We start from the raw sequence: 5,636 nt of genomic DNA, 5'->3' as shown, positions 1-5,636 counted from the left end.
GGATCATGTGGGAACAGTAAAACCAGGACCTATCTGAAGCTATATAGGTTCCAGACTTCGAAACAAAAGAAAAAAGGAAAAAATGTTGGGCATCTGAGTTTGTTTCAACTTCTGCAAGTTCCGTCATCGCATCCTGTATGTTCAGAATGAGCTGTGTGTTCAAAATGAAAAGAATACTGCGTTATGAGCCGTGTGTTCAGATCGAGCAGTGTTGTGTTATGAGCTGCGTGTTCAAAATTGAAATGTGTGAGCTGCGTGTTCAAAGTGGAATGTGTGATCTGCGTGTTCAAAATGAAGCGAATGAGCTGTGTGTTCAGAATTAAGAATGTGCTGCGTGCAAATTAAAATGTATAAGTTGCGTGTTTAGAATTGAAATGTTTGAGCTGCGTGTTCAAAGTTGAATGTGTGAGCTGCGTGTTCAAAATGAAGTGAATGAGCTGTGTGTTCAGAAATGCAAATTTATGAGCTGCGTGTTCAGAATTAAGAATGAGCTGCGTGCAAATGAAAATGTATGGGCTGCGTGTTCAGAATTGAAATGTGTGAGCTGCGTGTTCAAAGTGAAATGAATGAGCTGTGTGTTCAGAATGAAAAAACGCTGAGCTGGGTGTTCAAAAATCGAAAAATGAGCTGTGTGCCCAGAAATGAGCTGTGTGCCCGAAAAATGAACTGTGCGCCCGAAATGAGCCGTGTGCCCGAATAATGAGCTGTGTGCCCCCAAAATGAGCTGTGTGCCCTAAAATGAGCCGTGTGCCCAGAAATGAGCTGTGTGCCCGAAAAATGAGCTGTGCGCCCGAAATGAGCCGTGTGCTCGATATGAACTGTGTGCTTGAAAAATGAGCCGTGTGCCCAGGAATGAGCTGTGTGCTTGAAAAATGAGATGTGTGCCCGAAATGAGCCGTGTGCCCGAAGAATGAGCTGTGTGCCCCCAAAATGAGCTGTGTGCCCTAAAATGAGCCGTGTGCCCGAAATGAGCTGTGTGCTCGAAAAATGAGCCGTGTGCCCGAAATGAGCTGTGTGCCTGAAATGAGCCGTGTGCCCGAAAAATGAGCTGTGTGCCCGAGATCTACCGTATGCCCGAAATATGATGTGTGCCCAAAATGAGCTGCGTGCCCGAAATGAGCTGTGTGCCCAGATAAACAGAGTGCTGTGTTTCGAGCTGCGTGCCAAATGAACAGAATATTGTGTTGTGAGCCGCGTGCCAAACAAACAAAGTGTTGTGTTGTGTTGTGAGCTGTGTGCCGAATAAACCGAATAATGTGTTATGAGCTGCGTGTCCAGAATGAGCAGTGTGCTGATCTGAGCTGTGTGTTCAAAGTGAACAGAATATTGTGTTGACTGTTTCACTGTTTCAGGCCAGAATGGTGATCAGAAGTGTTCTTCCTAAGTACCACTCCCCGTCAAAGTTATCTTGGCTATGTTTGCAATGAGGGAAAGTCGTGAATATGATTAGGAAGGAAAACGACATTTGTGGTTTCTGCATGCAGAAGCTACCCTTTGTCAGCATTTCAGGACCTTTGTACTGTGAGTTGAAGGTAAGTGTTCGAAGAACACAATGGAGGGGAGATCCCCGTCAGGGTAAAGCGGTTTACCGCCACTCACTCCATGAGGTGCTTTCTAAAGTGCCGCTTTGTCTGTTTATTACATTCCGTAAACATCATGCTCTACATTGCTTGTAACATGTACTGTATCATCGCACTTATTGCGTTTATTTGCATCTTGTGTTATCTTGTATCATTTATCCTTTTACGTCGAGCTGCGTCTAGGATTGTTGTCCTCCGGGACTTTCTTAGGTTGTGCCGAGCACGCACCTGATAGTTTGTTTTGGACCTCCTCTCACGATTTCAACGTGGTTTGAGTGTCCCTTTCTTCACACGATTTCAGAATGTTTGGAATTTATCTCAGGTTGCGTCGTGTACGCACCTGGGCGGTTTGTTTTCGGACCTCCTCTCATGATTTCAGCATGGTTTGAGTGTCCCTTTCCTTACACGATTTCAGCGTGTTTAGAATTTATCTCAGGTTGCGTTGTGTATGCACCTAGGCGGTTGTTGGACCTCCTCTCACGATTTCAGCGTGGTTTGAGTGTCCCTTTCCTCACACGATTTTAGCGTGTTTGGAGTTTATCTCAAGTTGGGTCGTGTACGCACCTGGGCAGTTTGTTTTCGGACCTCCTCTCACGATTTCAGCGTGGTTTGAGTGTCCATTTCCTTACACGATTTCAGCGTGTTTGGAATTCATCTTAGGTTGCGTTGTGTATGCACCTAGGCGGTTGTTTTCAGGCCTCTTCTCATGATTTCAGCGTGGTTAGAGTGTCCCCTTCCTCACACGATTTCAGTATGTTTGGAATTCATCTCAGGTTGCGTTGTGTATGCACCTAGGCGGTTCTTTTCAGGCCTCTTCTCACGATTTCAGCGTGGTTAGAGTGTCCCCTTCCTCACACGATTTCAGCGTGTTTGGAATTCATCCCAGGTTGCATTGTGTATGCACCTAGGCGGTTGTTTTTAGGCCTCTTCTCACGATTTCAGCGTGGTTAGAGTGTCCCATTCCTCACACGATTTCAGCATGTTTGGAATTTATCTCCTGTTGCGTGGAATACGCTCCTGATTGGTTTTCTTTGTTCTTCTTCCTCTCACGATTCCAGCGTGGTTGGAGTGTGTTATCCCATTTGCATCTATTGCTCTATCTATTATATCCATTGCATCATATCTGTTTTATTCTGATCTAGGAGACCTTAAATCCTCTAAAGGTGCAATTCCTTTGGTGTTTGTCGTGCCCGAACGACTTTCAGTGGTTTGGTATAGCCACCTGCCTGTGTTTTTAGTGAGTTCCTAAGAGATCAACTGAGGCGGTGGAAACTAAAGTTCAAATGGCTCATGCCTAGAATGCAAAGGTTCGGGATTTTCGAGACTAAAGTCAGGTTTAAATACCCAGGGGCATATCCTCGGCTTGAAATCTGTATGGCAGCCCAATAGATTCAGATAGCATATGTATGCGCCTCAATTCCGGAAACTGAACCAACCTAGTTTGTCACCCTGTTGGAGAATAGGGAAAGCTGCAATCATAGTCAGGGAGAAAAGTAGTACTCGCGGTTCAACCGAGAAGAAGGGGAAGGTCCCCAACAGCATAAGGTAGGTCATTGCCGATTGCCCCTGTAAGGTACCTTCACTTCCTAGCTGTTACATTGCATTGCATAAATCCTGAATTATTAAACCGGCTTCGCGTAGCGTACAAGTCCAACTATCAAATCGGCTTCGCGCAACGTATAAGTCCAATTATCAAACCGGCTTTGCGTAGCGTATAAGTCCAATTATCAAAATCTTCTTGCATAACATTTTGCATTTTTGCCCCTGCCTGCGGGCACATCTCTTTGTTTATCTCGCCTGTTTGTCTAAGTCTTCGGCCTTGTCAAAAATGGGTCGTCTCTGGGCTTTAACATTCACTCCCGTCACTTATGACTTTTGAGTTCTGTCAAAGAGGGGCAACTGTAGACACCTCATTTTTGACCGACCTTAAGACTCAGACGTCATCGATTGAGCGCTCGGTGATTGTGCATGTTGTGCTCGTTCTGAGGTTTCGGAGTTTTGGGTGAGAGCCTTACCCCCGGACCTCGGGACCCTTTTGTGCTTTGCCTCGGTTTGCGAACCAGGTTCTGTTTTCTCTTCCCGAAGGAAGGGAGAGGTCTCGTAGACCATCTCTTAGTGGCCATAGGCTACTTTTCGTGGTCGTAGGCCACTGTTCTCGTTTGGAGACCAGTTTTTGATTTTCGGAGCCGTCAGCCATGCGCCTCGGTTAAGGACCGCCTAACTTTCTCCGTTTGCTCTGGTTTTTGGCACACACCTTGTTTCCTCTCTCTGGAGGGACACACTGTGGCCCGGGAGACCACCTTCGTGGTCGCACGCCACTTTCGATGTTTAACAGTCAGTTTTCGGGGCACCCGGCTGCGCGTTTTGGCCCTTAACCCTCGTTTTGCATCCGTCTTGGTTCATTTTTGGCATGGACCTTGTTTTCATTGTTTGGAAGGTAGTACAAGGGTGGGAGACCACCTTTTCTCCTTGGAGACCACTTTTCTCCCGCCGACCAGTTTTCTTGTCAGGTAGCTAGTCTCCCACCACACCACTAGCTTGCATTCAGTGTGGAGACCACCCTGTGAGGCAGCCGACCACCTGACCCTTTTGACCCTGGTCGGCCGACCAAGTCAAGTGGTCGGTCGATCACTTGAACTGGGCGGCCTACTTCCCCATTTTCTGTCTTTGTGAGTGTGTGCCAGCTGGAAGGCACAGACTGCATCCTCCATACACGTGTATGGAGGATTGGCAACCTTGTTTTGGCTTCTTAAAGAAGCTTGGCCCATTGCTCTAAGCTTCTAAGAGAAGCTTGAACCCTTTTTAGCTTCTTGAAGAAGCTTGACCCTTTTTGCTATAGCTTCCTCAAGAAGCTTGGACCTTTGCACAAGCTTCTTGAAGAAGCTTGGACCTTTGTTCCTCTATAAGAGAGACCCTCTCCCTCATTTGTAAAGGTTCAGATTTTTGGTTAAGGCATATACATACACCTCTCTCTCTATATCTCTATTTTAGGTTCAAAAGTCCCTTGTTCTTGCACCTTTACACTACACCTCTTAGCCTAACACCTCCAACACCAACCTAAGCTTCTTGGAAGGTCATGAGAGGTCCTAAGGTGTGAGTTTTTGGCCTCAAAGCTGCTGGAGTTGCTGAGCTTCAAGGGTAACACTTCTTTCCCTCTTTTGGCCTTTATTTTGCTTCATCTTTTAGCTATACTTGCAAGCACATTTGGGTTTTCTCATAAACTAAAAAAAGTCTTTTCTTGAGGTCCTTAACATGTTTGTTTAAGACCATTTTCCCATTGGGGGTCATCTACCCCCTTGCATGCTTCATTTTATCTTATTTTGAGCCATGCCTTAGGGCCTTTGCATTGACCTTTGTTTGGTCATTTAGCCACTGAAAATCCACTGGATTTCAGTGGCTAGCATGTGGTTTTGAGCACCAAAATCAGAGAGGGGTGACCCTCTCACCCCTTGTCTTATTTACTAGCATATTTGGCCTAACAAAGGAGCCCTTATTTGCATGCTTCCAAGCCATGTTTTAGGCCATTTTTGGTGGGTTTTAGGACCTGTGTAGGCTCTTTCCAGAGCCGATTTTTCCATTTTGGGTGTCATCTTGCTTGTGTAGAACAACCCTCTTTATAGCCTATCAAAGGAGCCTATCATTCTTGCATGAATAGACCATGTTTCAGTGGGTTTTTGGGCTTTATTTGGCATGTCATACCTCTAACTTTTACTAGTTTGATGGTCTCTTGATTGCCTCACATGCTTGTAGTGCAAACCCCCTTTACTAGTTTACATTGCATGCTATTTCAGCCTTTGATTCTAGCACTTTTTGGCCATGCTTTAAACTGATTTTGTGCATGTTTTGGACTGCCTTAGCTCTATTTTTATGCCTCATGGTCGAATGATGCTTTCTATGCATGGTTGTAGTTCAATACCCTTGCCTAGCTTTGAGTTTTGGAGCCTATTGCATGCTTATGTTGAAGTGTTTCCATGTTTTGGGGCCATTGTGCATCATATTTCAGAGCTTACATATATGCAATATTCCTATGTTTTTCACTCTTTAAATGCGTTTGAG

Source organism: Camellia sinensis, chromosome 9 (genome assembly GCF_055761805.1).
Source record: "Camellia sinensis isolate YWXY chromosome 9, ASM5576180v1, whole genome shotgun sequence".
NCBI classification, from domain to species: Eukaryota; Viridiplantae; Streptophyta; class Magnoliopsida; order Ericales; family Theaceae; genus Camellia; species Camellia sinensis.
Note: the sequence above shows the minus strand (reverse complement) of the source record.